Source organism: Panicum virgatum, chromosome 5N (assembly GCF_016808335.1).
Source record: "Panicum virgatum strain AP13 chromosome 5N, P.virgatum_v5, whole genome shotgun sequence".
Classification (NCBI taxonomy): domain Eukaryota; kingdom Viridiplantae; phylum Streptophyta; class Magnoliopsida; order Poales; family Poaceae; genus Panicum; species Panicum virgatum.
This window is the reverse complement of record NC_053149.1, coordinates 36,443,142-36,456,666: the sequence shown is the minus strand read 5'-3', so window position 1 is coordinate 36,456,666 and position 13,525 is coordinate 36,443,142.

Below are 13,525 nucleotides of genomic sequence, written 5' to 3'. Positions count from 1 at the left end.
AATGACATTTCATGTCTGGAGACAAGAATCTAATTGCTGCTATGTTCATTGAAAGTGACATGTCCTATGGTGAACACAAAATGCTTTAGGCATATGTATAATTAGCTTAGCCATATACTTTTCAGGTTTTAATCACTGTTCTTCCATGATTGGTGTGTTTGAGATACAAAATCACATAGGCACAAAATAATATTATATAACAATGCTATTAGGGCTTAGGAACATGATAGTATAATTATATGTTTGCAGCCTTCTTAACGATCCAGAGAAACTCATTGTCTTTCCTTAATGCCCATAGCCTTTTCACATGTGTACAATATAGGTACGAGCTGTGCGGAGTCATGTCACATTAAATCCTTCTTGTTGGCTTCCAGCTGTCTATTTCTTATTTGAAGTGTTCTCACCGGTAGGTGTTCTTGCTGTGTGCTTCCCCCACCTATATAAACATGTGTGTGGTAGGTGTTCTTGTTGTGTGCTTCCCCCGCCTATATAAACATGTGTGTGGTGCGTTCGTTGCCTGCGACGGGTCTTGCCCTTGTGGCTGTAGGCGCCATGCCTGTTCCACCTTTCCCATTCCTTCCTTGCATCCTCCAATATTTCGCTGAATCTTTGGTCCTGAATCTTCCATCCCCCACCTACACCGCCCCCTGTCTTTAATCCCAGTAGGCCAGCACACTCCACACCTTCTGTCCACGCATTTCCCTGCCATCTGATCCTTGGTTTGTCCAACCCTGCTTGCGTCAGTTCATTGGAAACTCCGATGCCTAATCCCACTTCCCACCAGATTGAGATGTTCGACCCAAATCCACCTATTCCACCAGATAGAAATGTAAGAGAAGGCGGGAGCGAGGATCCAGACAGGCAGCATGGTCATATTCCAGATTTAGCTACTACCTTACAAACCATGACCATCACACACCAGCCAACTGTTGTCATCGGTTCTACTCCAAGTGCAAATCCCACGGCAGGAGCTACGGCACATAATATTCTTATGAAAGTTGGGGATACAGCAGGTACAGCAAGAATCCTTCCTCTCCATGTTGTGCAGACGGCCTTAAAAGGAGCTTGGGGAAGAAACTACAGTAGCATTTCAGAGATTGCTCCTAATCTGTTCATGGCACATTTTCAAGATGCTAGAGCTCTGCAGTTTGTTTGGGCAAGGCAACCATGGACAGTGGGAAAGGAGACGCTGCTGCTAGAGTGGGTGAACCCGGATGCTCAAGCCAAACCATTAGAGTTATACAGGTTTGCCAAGCTTTATGTTACAGTTCGTTTCTATGGCATTCCACAATCTATTAGAAAGCTCCCAAATGCAGTTGATATTTTGGTTACTCCTCTGCTACGGGCTGTTGGAGCTCCTTCTGATCTAGATCAGCTCCCTCGAGCAGTAATGTTCAGAGACTCTAGATTTGTGGCCGCAAAAGCTAAGATTGATGTCACCAAGAAAGTGGTAGATCGTATCAATTTGGATTTAAAAGAGTACAAACCAGTCACGGTTTATGTTCTTTATGAGAGAATTTCAAGAATATGCACATTTTATGGTTTCTTGTTTCACAACTATACTGATTGCCCAGAGAGAAATCAGCTCATTCTTCGGCAGCCTTCTGGTCTAGATGATCATGAGACAATTCCAAAGGTTGTCTACGGTCAATGGATGACAAATGAAGATCACATCCTAGATGATCCTGAGGAGTCCCAGCAATCACAACCAGCAAATCCGATGATTCAGAGGTTTGTTCAGTATTTCTCTGAACTCTCAGTTGCAGGTTCCTCTTTGGGAACAGGGCTGAAGACGGGGAAGACAACCCAACCAGCACTACAGTTACAGCAGTCAATCCTAGCTCACTCTGGTCAAGGGACTCAACTACCGCCACTGTTGTCTCATTTACCTTCACTGCAGAGGAGTAAGGTGGTCACTGTGCAGTATGGGCAGAAGGATGGGCAACAAAGTGATGCAGCTACTACACCGAGTGGTCAGGTTCAGGTAGCAGGTGTAACAGACACCTCTCCACCGCAGTTTCTCCATAGCTCTGAAAAGCCCTGTCTGCATCAATTTCTTGGGCCACAACAGCTATCTAGACCTTCCTCTTCCCAAGCCCAAATCAAATCTGCTATTTAACCTGTTGCCCAACATATGCTGCCTCAAAAAGAAAGTCCAAGAATTCAGGATGGGCGCAGACCCCTTTGTCTTCCTGGCCATGCGACCATCTCCTCTCCCCAAAACACCATCTGTCATAGTATCTCTGAGTACAGGCAAACCCAGGATAGCAGGAGTGCAGGCCCCTGTAAGGATCACCGGGGTGTCCGACCCTAGAAGGGGAGGGGGTGAATAGGGTTGCCAATCGCTTTTTAACCTAGGGCTCAAACTACTTGCATAAGATAAACCTAACACGTCCTACACATGCTAGTTATGACTAAGGTTTATCTATGCTACTCTCTACTTACCCCTAAAAACTTGCAACCTATAGCCAATCCTAATCAAACTAACTAGGAAAGTAAAGGCATGCAAAATAGAGTAAATGCGGAAACGTAATACGGTAAGTAAAGAGGTAAGTGCAAGATGGATGCAAACTCAAGAGTAGACACGGTCATGTAACGTGGTTCGGCACAAACGCCTACGTCCACGGGACACCGAGGCTCTTCCGATCACCGTCTTGCACTACGTCACCAAGGCGATGCCGGCAAGCAAAGGCAAGTGCCCACAAGACACCGAGTCTCGTGCACCGCCACCGTCTCTCTCGGTCACCCAGCCGAAATCCACTACGAAGCTTCTCCACCAAGGAGGGGGCCTCCTCTTCCCCCGCACAAAGTGTCGTTGCCACTCCACACCAAGCCGGAGGGTCACACGACGGATCACAAGGATTGCTTGCCGCAGCAAGACTCCTCTTAAGGGAGCTCTCGCAAGAACTAATCCCTATTACAAGCACTAAGCACTCTCACAAGTGTGCTTAAGCCTATATGATGTATAATGTAGCTCTATGGTGGTTGGAGATGATCTTTGGCTCTTGTATACTTCCTTGGTCTCCAGCACACTCAAATGAGCCGTGGGGTGGCATATATATAACACACACCCCAAACTAGCTATTGGAAAAAGCTGACAAAAAGCACTATCACCGGTTAAACCGATGCTCCCGTTTTTGTCATCACCAGTTTAACCGGTGAGTGCATTTTCCAACTAGCCGTTATACTTCAACGGCTACCTCAATCGACCGACGTAATCAACTGATGCAGCGTCGGTTTAACCGGTGAGTGTAGTTGCTGAAAAACTAACTCTCTGGACAACTGCACCGACGTTCACCAATATTTAGCGTCGGTTCATCCGGTGTATAGATTTTGCTTCAGCTGCTGAGTTCATTGCACCGACGTATTCAACTTTTCTGGCGTCGGTTCAACCGGTGTTACCAAAATTCCCAGACGTGCTCCAAGTCAATGCACCGATGTATGTAATTTTCTTAGCGTCGGTTCAACCGGTGTACTCCGCTGATTTGGCCTTCTCTGAGTCCGTTGCACCGGTGAGTACAATTTCCCTATCATCGGTTTAACCGGTGATAGTAAATTGTCTTTGTCTTGATTTCTTTGACTTGGTTTTCTTCACGGTCTCTTCGATTCTTATCCTTTGGACCACCGTAGGGGCGGCCCTTCGGGCCTTGCTACGCCTATCTTCTCTTTGTCATCACTTGAACCTAAAAGCCTGAGAATGGTCATCTTAACAATCATATTAGTCCAAGTGTTGTGTTGTCTATATCAATTACCAAAACATTATATTGAAATATGGCATGAGAGGCCATTTTCGCTATAGCCCCCAATCTCATAAAAGGGGGCAACCTTGCCACTCGTTCCGCATTTCCCCTCCACCAAAACGTGCTGCCATCACCCAAGATGGGGAATCGGGTCGGCCAGATCGCCGCCGCCACCCATCGCCTGCGCTCTCTTCCACCTCTGATGCCGCTTCCCACCACCAACCCTCTGCCCCCATCATGGATCAAATCGATGATGCACCCCTTCATTCGCATGATGACCGAACCCCTCCCACTGATCCATCTCCCGTCTACATTCCTCCCCACCGAAGGGATTCAGTTGTTCCCCAATCCGAGATGGGCAAGCTTGCCACCTACTTGGCTGGTGATGCTGCAGCAAGCTCCTACCCCCAACCCTCAAGCACTCCAAAGCCAGCAGGCTCCAACCCATATTCAGGAGATGGTGGAAGAAGAACACGATCTAGAGCTAGCCGGTGGGATCGGGGACCAACCCATGGAGCAAGGGCGAACTATCGCAATATTGGCGCTGATGGTGACCAGCATGGAGGCGGCTCTCTGGATGGTCATGGTGACGCCCATGTTTTCCTTAGCACTCAGAACCCACGCTTGTGTAGTGAAAATCTTCCAACAAAAGCTTTGGCGCCGGCTTTGAGGGCGCCCCCGCAGCCATGAGTCTTCTCAGTTGGAACTGCCGAGGTTCGGGCGGGAGCCTCCGCAGTCGTAAAATGCAGCATCTCGCCCGCCTCATGTCATCGACGCACTCCCAGGTAACCTTTATTTCAGAAACTAGGAACTCGCGTATTACTGCTAATGATTTAACTGATCATTTTCATGTGTCTGATAGTTTTGTAGTTCCAGCGATTGGCCTCTCGGGTGGTCTTTGGTTGATGTGGAATGATGATGTGGATGTTGATATAATCTCCTCTAGCCACTACTATGTGTTAGCTTGTGTTGTACATAAATCTAGGGTCCATAGCTTTAATCTAGTGTGTGTGTATGGTGATCCCCACCATCGGCAGACAGATTCCATTTGGAATGATGTCTCTTCTTTTGTTGTACAAAATCAAGGAAGACCTACTTTATGTATGGGGGATCTTAACAATATCATGTATCCTAATGAAAAATGGGGGCCAGGCCCACCTTGTTTATCCCGAATCAATAATTTTTGTGCTCTCATTAAGCAATGTGGTTTGATGGATCTTGGTTATAGTGGGCCCGCATATACTTGGACTAATAAGCGTTTCACCACTAATCCAACTTTTGAGCGTTTAGACAAGTGTCTTGGGGATGCAGAATGGTGTCAAGCTTTTCCATACACTGCTGTCTATCACTTGCCGATGTTGTACAGCGACCATACACCCATTTTGGTGACTCCAGATCCTAGCTATTCCAAACCAAAGAGAAAGTTCAAATTTCAGAACTGGTGGCTGAGTGAAACAGACTTTCATGAAGTGGCAATCCAAGCATGGACAGAAGCTGCTGGTAAGCCCTTTCATCAACGCACTAAGGTAACAATTCTGGTCTTGTGATCTCTAATCCTCAAGATATTGCTCTTGAGTTCACAAATTATTTTACAAATCTTTTCACCTCCTCGGTTCCCATGCAGGATTATAACTTTGATTATGAAGGAACCATAAATAACGAGTTTGTTAATTCAACGCCAAGTGTTGATGAGTGTTTACAGATTCTAAAGAGCATGAAACTCAATGCTGCCCCGGGACCAGATGGTTTGAATGTAGCCTTCTATCGAGCTGCTTGGCCTTGGATCAAGATGGACGTCCACAAGCTAGTGGCTGATTTCTATTTATCTGGTAACTTTCCTAGACCTCTTAATGCAACTGAAATTATTCTTATCCCAAAGAAGACCCATGCTAGCCAAGTTACAGACTACAGACCGATTAGCCTTACCAATGTAGTCTACCGCTTGATTGCAAAATCTTTAGCAAATAGGCTAAAAGAAGAGCTGCCTAATTACATTCACCAATCTCAACATGCGTTTATTCAAGGACGGAGAATCATAGACAATATTATTATAGCTCAGGAGATTGTTCATTCTTTTAATCTCAAAGCCTTTAAGCAGCAAGCTTTCTTATCGAAAATTGATTTAGCCAAAGCTTTCGATAGAATAGAATGGTCTTTTGTTCTTAATGCTCTTAGGCGTAGAGGGTATCATGGCCATTTCACAAAGCTAGTACATGCTTGCATATCAACCACATACTTCTCTGTAAATGTAAATGGAGAATCTTATGGGAACATTCAAACAACAAGAGGTATTCGGCAAGGCTGTCCTCTCTCACCATACTTATTCGTCCTTGCAATAAATGAATTGTCCCTAACTTTGCAGGAAGCTCTAGACAATGTTGAATTGACAAGTGTTAAGTTGGGACCAAATTGTCCTCCTATTCATTCCATCCTCTTTGCTGATGATCTAATCATATGTGGAAAGGCTGATATTCTGGAGGTGCAAACAATAAATGACATTCTTCAGAATTTCTGTGCAATGTCAGGACAAACTCCAAGTTGTCTTAAATCATCAATCCTCTTCAGCAAAAAGGTAAGTGAGGCAACTAAAGCTCAAATTAAAACTGTTTTTCCAGTCAGTGACTTTAAGCCAAATACTATGCACTTGGGTCATCCGTTGCTTATTAGCCATCGAGACAAAAGCAAAGCTTACAATTTCATTTACCAGAAATTTAAGTCCAGACTCACTCTCACTAAGGCCAACTTGCTCAATCATGCTGGACGCCTCACCTTAATCCAATCAGTTTTTGCATCTATTCCTATCTACTACATGAATAACATGCTCTTTAGCAAGAATTTTTTAGCAAAAATTACAGCTATCGTCCGAACCTTTTGGTGGCATGGAATACAGAAGGACCAGCACAAGAAGCCTATGCACTACAGGTCTTGGGATGCAATTTGCAAAACAAAGAATGAAGGTGGATTAGGAATTAGAAAGCTAGAGTTGGTGAATAAAGGTATGCTCATCAATACTGCATGGCGCCTTGTTTATGATTCGAACTCCATTGTAGCTAAGATCATAAAAGCCAAATACTTCACTTATGCTTCTTTGTGGACTGCACCTACCTATGTGCCTAAATCTACCTTTTGGGCCTTAATTCTTAGCATTAGGCACCACCTTGAGAAACATGTCACCATTCAGCTTATTGAAGGTAACACTTCCATATGGAATCAGCCATGGTGTCCCATGTTGAAGGATATGCATAACCTCTTAAACCTTGAGCAAACCAATTACCAAATCCCGGACAAGATTTCAGACTTGTGGATGACAAACACAAAAGAATGGGTTGCTTGTAAGATCACTACTCTTTTTGGGCAGCAAACTTTGGATGTTCTTTTGCAGATACCTCTCATTCCAGGGGATGGACCGGACATTTTATGCTGGAAACCAGCATCCAGCGTCATATGTTCCTCCAAAAGTGCATATAGGGTGCTAGCTACTGAAGAAGCAGCAAACAATCCTCCAGCTTGTATCCCTGTGCAAGTGCTACAAATTCTCCATAAGGTATGACCTGACAAGTCAATACAACAACGTGTCAAAACTTTTGCTTGGAGACTGCTTAGGCTTGCCTTAGGGACAGCCAGCAGAGTGCACAAGAAAATTCCCTCGATACATGAAGCCTGCTCCCGGTGTGGTAACATAGAGGACGAAAAACATCTCTTTTTTGAATGTAGCTTTGCAAGAGCTATCTGGTTTGCTTCATCCATCGGCCTTAAAGTAGACGCTTTGCCTTCTTCAGAACGTGGTCTTCATATACAGATTGCTACAATTTTGCAGCAAGGACCATCTCAAGCTACAACAGGTATGATTTTTTCAATCATGTGGTGTCTTTGGAAGGCTCGTAATGATCTTAGGTTCAACAATTTGAATTGGTCGATTGATAGTGTTACATGAGGCCATGGCCATTGACAATGCTTACAGTTTGCCGATACAGCCAGGATATGAGTCACAGCACACACATACACCCCCACCAATTTCGAATTGGCCCATTCCAGGTGCTACCAATGCTGCCAATACGCACATGGAAGATGAACTCAAGATTTTTTGTGATGCTTTTGTTTGCTTACAGAACTCACCTGGGAGTAATCAAACCGGGATTGGAATTTTAGTTCTTTCAAAATCTACTCGAAATGTTTCTTCTGCATCTTTTTTTCAGGTTGCGATTCGCCGGACCCTGGAACCCTTGGAGGCTGAAGCTAGAGCTCTCCTTTTAGGTGCCAAGCTGGCGGTTGCCCTCAATTTGCAGGTTGCCACATTACTCACCGACAATCAAGTATTGGCCTCTGTGATTCAAGCAAGATCGCCTCGCACCCAACTTGGCCACTGGTCACTACGACCGGTTATTGCTGAGTTTCAGGAACTTGCAAGCACAAGGCGATTTTCAGTCATCAAAATTGGAAGACAGGAGAACATGACAGCAGATACACTTGCAAAGAAAGCAAGGCGAACTACTGTTCCAAACAGCTGTTTGTTTTCATGTCAAGCCTTAGGTCATTCGTCACCATGTAATGTAAGTCAGATGCTTGAACACTTCGATTGGGGTGACCTCTACCCCATATCTGTACTTTGTCTGTGATCTAAATGCAATCTTAACGTTTCAAACCCCCCCACCCCCACCCCCACCTATCTCACCGGTAGGTGTTCTTGCTGTGTGCTTCCCCCACCTATATAAACATGTGTGTGGTAGGTGTTCTTGTTGTGTGCTTCCCCCGCCTATATAAACATGTGTGTGGTGCGTTCGTTCCATCAACCCCCCCCCTCTGCCTTTGGTTTCTACTTTTGTACCCATTCACGAAATATTTTGGGATAGTTGATAATTATGAGTCCAATGAATCTCAAAGGTAAAACCTTATTGTTGTGTGTTCTATGAATCTTCTGATCTATTTATCACTCTCACCTATAATCCCAAAATGGTAGATAATACCTGTTGTGCTTGCATTTATTCCAAGACAGAGCCTAATAACAATCAGGTTTTCAAATATTGCCAGCCAGGAATCTTGTGGGATAGTGCTAGAGATGAGATTACCATGCTCAAATATTATGCTTCCTGATTACAACAATGTAGATGCGAGGCAACTAGATTGATATGTGGTGATCGATTATTCCAGCAGTACATAGTAGATGCATTTGCATATGTGGAGGAAAATAGGCTTAGATTTATCATTAAAAATAATGAGAACCTAAGGTCTGGGATTTACCAAGTATACATGATGCACTGTGCAAGGGTGATTTTGATGGAAACAATGTTGGTAAGAAAGTTATATTGGGAGTAAGATATATGGTATTCCCAAGGTCTTGGTCATACCTTTGGATCTGATATATTCATGTATTTTTATTCTTTAAAACTTGTAGGTGATCCTAGATGCCGGAGTAATCCGTCAACAAATTTGTATGTAAACATTGATATTCCTGAGGTTAATGTTTTTCCTTCTAGGTATATATTGATATCCTGTTAGTCCCCTTTCTTTTGGTCTGGGTAAATTCCATGTACAGGTTTGTTTGAATCTTTGTCTTGTCTTCATGAATTTCTTTGCAGTCTACAAGGCAGAGGATCTGAAGTTTTGCTCCTACCAGGTGATGGTGACACTGCAGCAGGTGGTGTTGACAAGGAAAATGCTAATAGAAAGACTGTTTCTGAGATTTTGTCATTAAATCCCATGACAGTAATGTATTTCCTGCTCCTTCTGTTGTTTGAAACACAGTGCCTCGCAGCATAATAGTCAACCTGCATTAGGATGTATGCTTTACTACATGCACGCAAGTATGAAGGAAATTGATGTCACAAATGGTTGGTGTGGTACAAAGGTTGCAGTATATGCAAAAAGGGCTTGAAGCCAACTCTTTTGAATATATCAACTGTAATAAAACTGAATCGGTTGTCGTTCCCAGGTAAAAATTTATTTCATGTAATAAAACCGAACCGGTTGTCGTTCCCAGGTAAAAATTTATTTCAATCCAATGGTGTTGCCCCTAGTTAACATTTTCATTTGTAATAAATGTTGTTTTCTCAATTGTTTTTCTGTTATAGGCACAGCTACTCCCTCCGTCCTAAAATAAGTATAGTTTTAGCATTAAAATTTTGTCCCATGAAGAGTGTAGTTTTAGCTTGTAATAAGATCCATCTAATTAAAGCAATACCAAGTATCAAGAAAGCATTGTATAGAAAAAAGTATAGAGCCAATCAAATATTTTGTAGATATTACTTTTCTAGTTTCAATGCATATGTATTTATTGAGGATCCAAAAAATGAAATAAATAACACGATTTTCAATCAAAATTGCTAGAAGTAATTAGGGGTAACAAAGTCATTTATTTGGATGAGTAATATGTCTGAAATTTTCTAGAACTACACTTATTCTTGGATTTAGGGAGTACAAGATATATTTGGTGATTGAGGATGCCACTGGCCAAACAACAATATTTGTGTTTGGAGGCGTAGTTGAGCAGGTTGTGCGGAGCACTTACAACAGAAATCTAATGTAGAGACACTTCTGTATTGACATTTCACAATTTGTCTTTACAAATATGTCATAATGTATTGTAGAGATATTTTTTGTGGTACTTTTGAAAGTGTCACATGTATTGAGACAATATTCGAGGCATTTTAAATCATAGAGACACTTTTTAAAGTCATTTCGTAAAATGTCAATACAGATTATTAGGGGCAAGTTTGAGAATCTTAATTTTTGACCTTAGCCCCATAGAGGCATAGTTTGAGTCATTCCGTTTAATATCTTGAGACACTATTTAGATCATTGAGGCGTGTTATAGAATACTCATAAGAATTATACTATGTATATGAGTAATAATTGTTGTAAGGTTGAGATGGCTAGCAGGCTGAGGATTGTGCAATATGACGTGAGATCTTGAGTTCGAAGCTTCAAAGCTACATCATTCACATGTTTTTCAATGTTTTCTAGTGCACCTAGAGGGTAGAGACATATTAGTATGTCATTACAAGTTGTCTTAAAATATATGGAGATAATTAACAAAGTGTCTCATCTATCAAAGAGACACTGGATGTAGTGACACTTCTATGACATAGTAAAAAATGACTCTACGATTACGTAGAGACAACCTAAAATGTCTCTACAAGCTGAAAATAATGTCTCTACTTACATGTTTTGTTGTAACTCATGGAAGAAATTAAAGTTTGTCTAATCAGATTCTATTGTCTGGAGCCCTTCTGCTCTTGTTGGTTGTAGCTATGTGTTTCAAGTAGTAATTGGTGAGCAAAGTTTTAGGACTGGACAACTGTATTTTCAAGCTAGGAGAGTTAAATGTAGCTAGGGCTCTGCATGGGATGTTCCATCTGCTATTCAGTTTCACTATGAGTAAAAAGTGTCCTTTAATGCATGGTCTTTGTCCCAGAAATAGTATGCAGGCAGAAAGTGGTACATGAAATAAAGTTGCACACTAGGAACCAATTAGTGCTCGGACAAGCATGCCGATACAAGCCGGGCTAATAACTGTGTTGCTGAGAAGACTTTGCTTGCTGATGTTAGGCAATTGAGCTATGTAAGACATATATGTACATTGGCCTAGATCCAAACTATCTCCTCCGTTATAGTACACCTAGATTGGAGATGGCGTAGATTTTGCTTCTAAACTTTTCATGAACAAAGTGTATGAAGTTGAAATAAACTGAACAAGGCCATGTGCATGCTAATATGGCAATTGTTTTAAGAGCTTGTGCTTGGGATGTTTCAGTCATTGTGCTCACACTATGGATTTCATACCATGCTTGAAAAGGGAATGAGATCAAAATTCATCACGCCCTATGCTGATTATATCAATCTGAAACACAAGGTCAGTAGCATTTGTTGCAAGTTCTAAGGCAAGTTTTAATTAGGTGGGCGCAATCAACATCAAGAGTGGTCTACAAATCATTTTAGATCAAGTGGCATCCAAGGCAAGTTTTCAATTGCCTATCCTTACTGTTGATCATGTGATTGGTAGTGGGTACATATGACTATTCGTAATGTATCGCATGCAGCAATATGCAAGGCAAGCTGGTATCTGAACAATTTGAAGCTGCCAATTGTGCCGTGTACCATGCTATTAGTTTCCTATCAGAGACTTGTGCTCTCAGCATCTTGGACCCAAACTTTTATATATTGAGTGACCTCAAAAAAGTTGAAGCTGCCATCAAAAGAGAGTTACACAGGTCTTAGCACAAAGGTCATCTTCGGTTGAACGGATTACACATTGTGCTATAAATGATATGTTCATCCTAGCTGCCAAGTATGATGGGTCCATTACTGAGAAAGAAGCAGAGATTAAGGGCGTGCTTATTTCCATGTGCATTGACTCGTCCAGACATCTAGATGCCGTGCACCAACTATTAATGCTGCATGGAAGAACTATAGGATTTGATTTTCTCGGTCTAATGTAAATTAGCAGTCCACTTTTGGTTCCTTTGAAGAATGTTTCACGAAATTTGGGTCTTCCGAAATTGATTATCCTACTAGCATAATACCCCTCGGTTTGGATGCATGCATGACTTCATGCAAACAAAAGTAGAGGATAGAGCATTTCAAAATCATTATTGCTGTGTGACGTGTTTGTCATGGGCCAGTGGCTAGCCAAGCTATTTGAGTATATGTCAGTTGATCAGCCGCAGCGAAGCGTGGGCATGGTGGCTAGTTATTTTAAAGGTAGCATCATTAATCTACCATTCACATATTTTACCAAACATGTCGTTCAAAAAATATTTCAAAAATATTTTACCAAATATGTAGCTGATGTGCTGAATCCTAGATGCAAGATTTCATATTGCACCACAACAAGCACCTTCTCGAAAAAAAATAATTTGCTACAAGTACGCCGGTGGAATCGGGAAGATTTGGTCCGCCTTCCGCATAGGTTCTAGGGACCTCATTGCAATTTTTCTATTTCTTAGGGGCCTTTGCATCAAAAGGTTGGGGCAGCTACCTTCTCTGTATCTGTATGCGTAAGTGTCATATAAACTGTATCGGTTATAGTTAGAACATGTACGTTTGACTAAAAAAAGTTGACTAAAAAAAGTTGAAGAGGCAGCACTCCACTACTAGAGTGCTTGCTTTCAGAACCATATCTTGCAGGGTCATCGTTCTAGGTACCCTGTCCCTAGTTACCACATATGCATATAGAAAACCAGTCAGTACATTGGAGATGAGGTAGAGTAGAAGAAATGTTAGATCTGTGTCACCACCAAGTTTGAATATAAGAAATAATGAAACGGTTGGACACATGCATTTAGAGTTGAACAGTCACAACAATGATGTGCGAAAGTTTTTGTTAATCTTCTTCCTCTTAATGAACGTTCAAATTTTTTTGTTAATCTAAACCTTTTTCCAAATGAAACAAGCATATCCTGAACGTTTTTCAAGAATCCAAAAGGGATGTTGTTGGTTCAGTACACTGTACTGGACACCAACTCGTGCCGTCAGACGATGTAGCGCCGGTGGCTGGTGCATTGTGATGATTTCGGCTCAAAGAGAAGCGGACCCGACGGCGGAAGTGGTGGGACCAACTTTGTGGCGCTCTTGTTTACATGTACTCCTAAAAAGTTTAATTTGCAAATATCACGTCGGATATTCTAGTACACATTTGAAGTTTTAACCATAAACTAATTATAAAATAAATTATAGATTTCATTTGTGAGCAACAAGATGAATTTATTTAAATCTAATTAATCGTCATTAGAGCATGTGTTACTGTAACAATTATAGTCTAATTATAGTCTAATTAGGTTCATTAGATT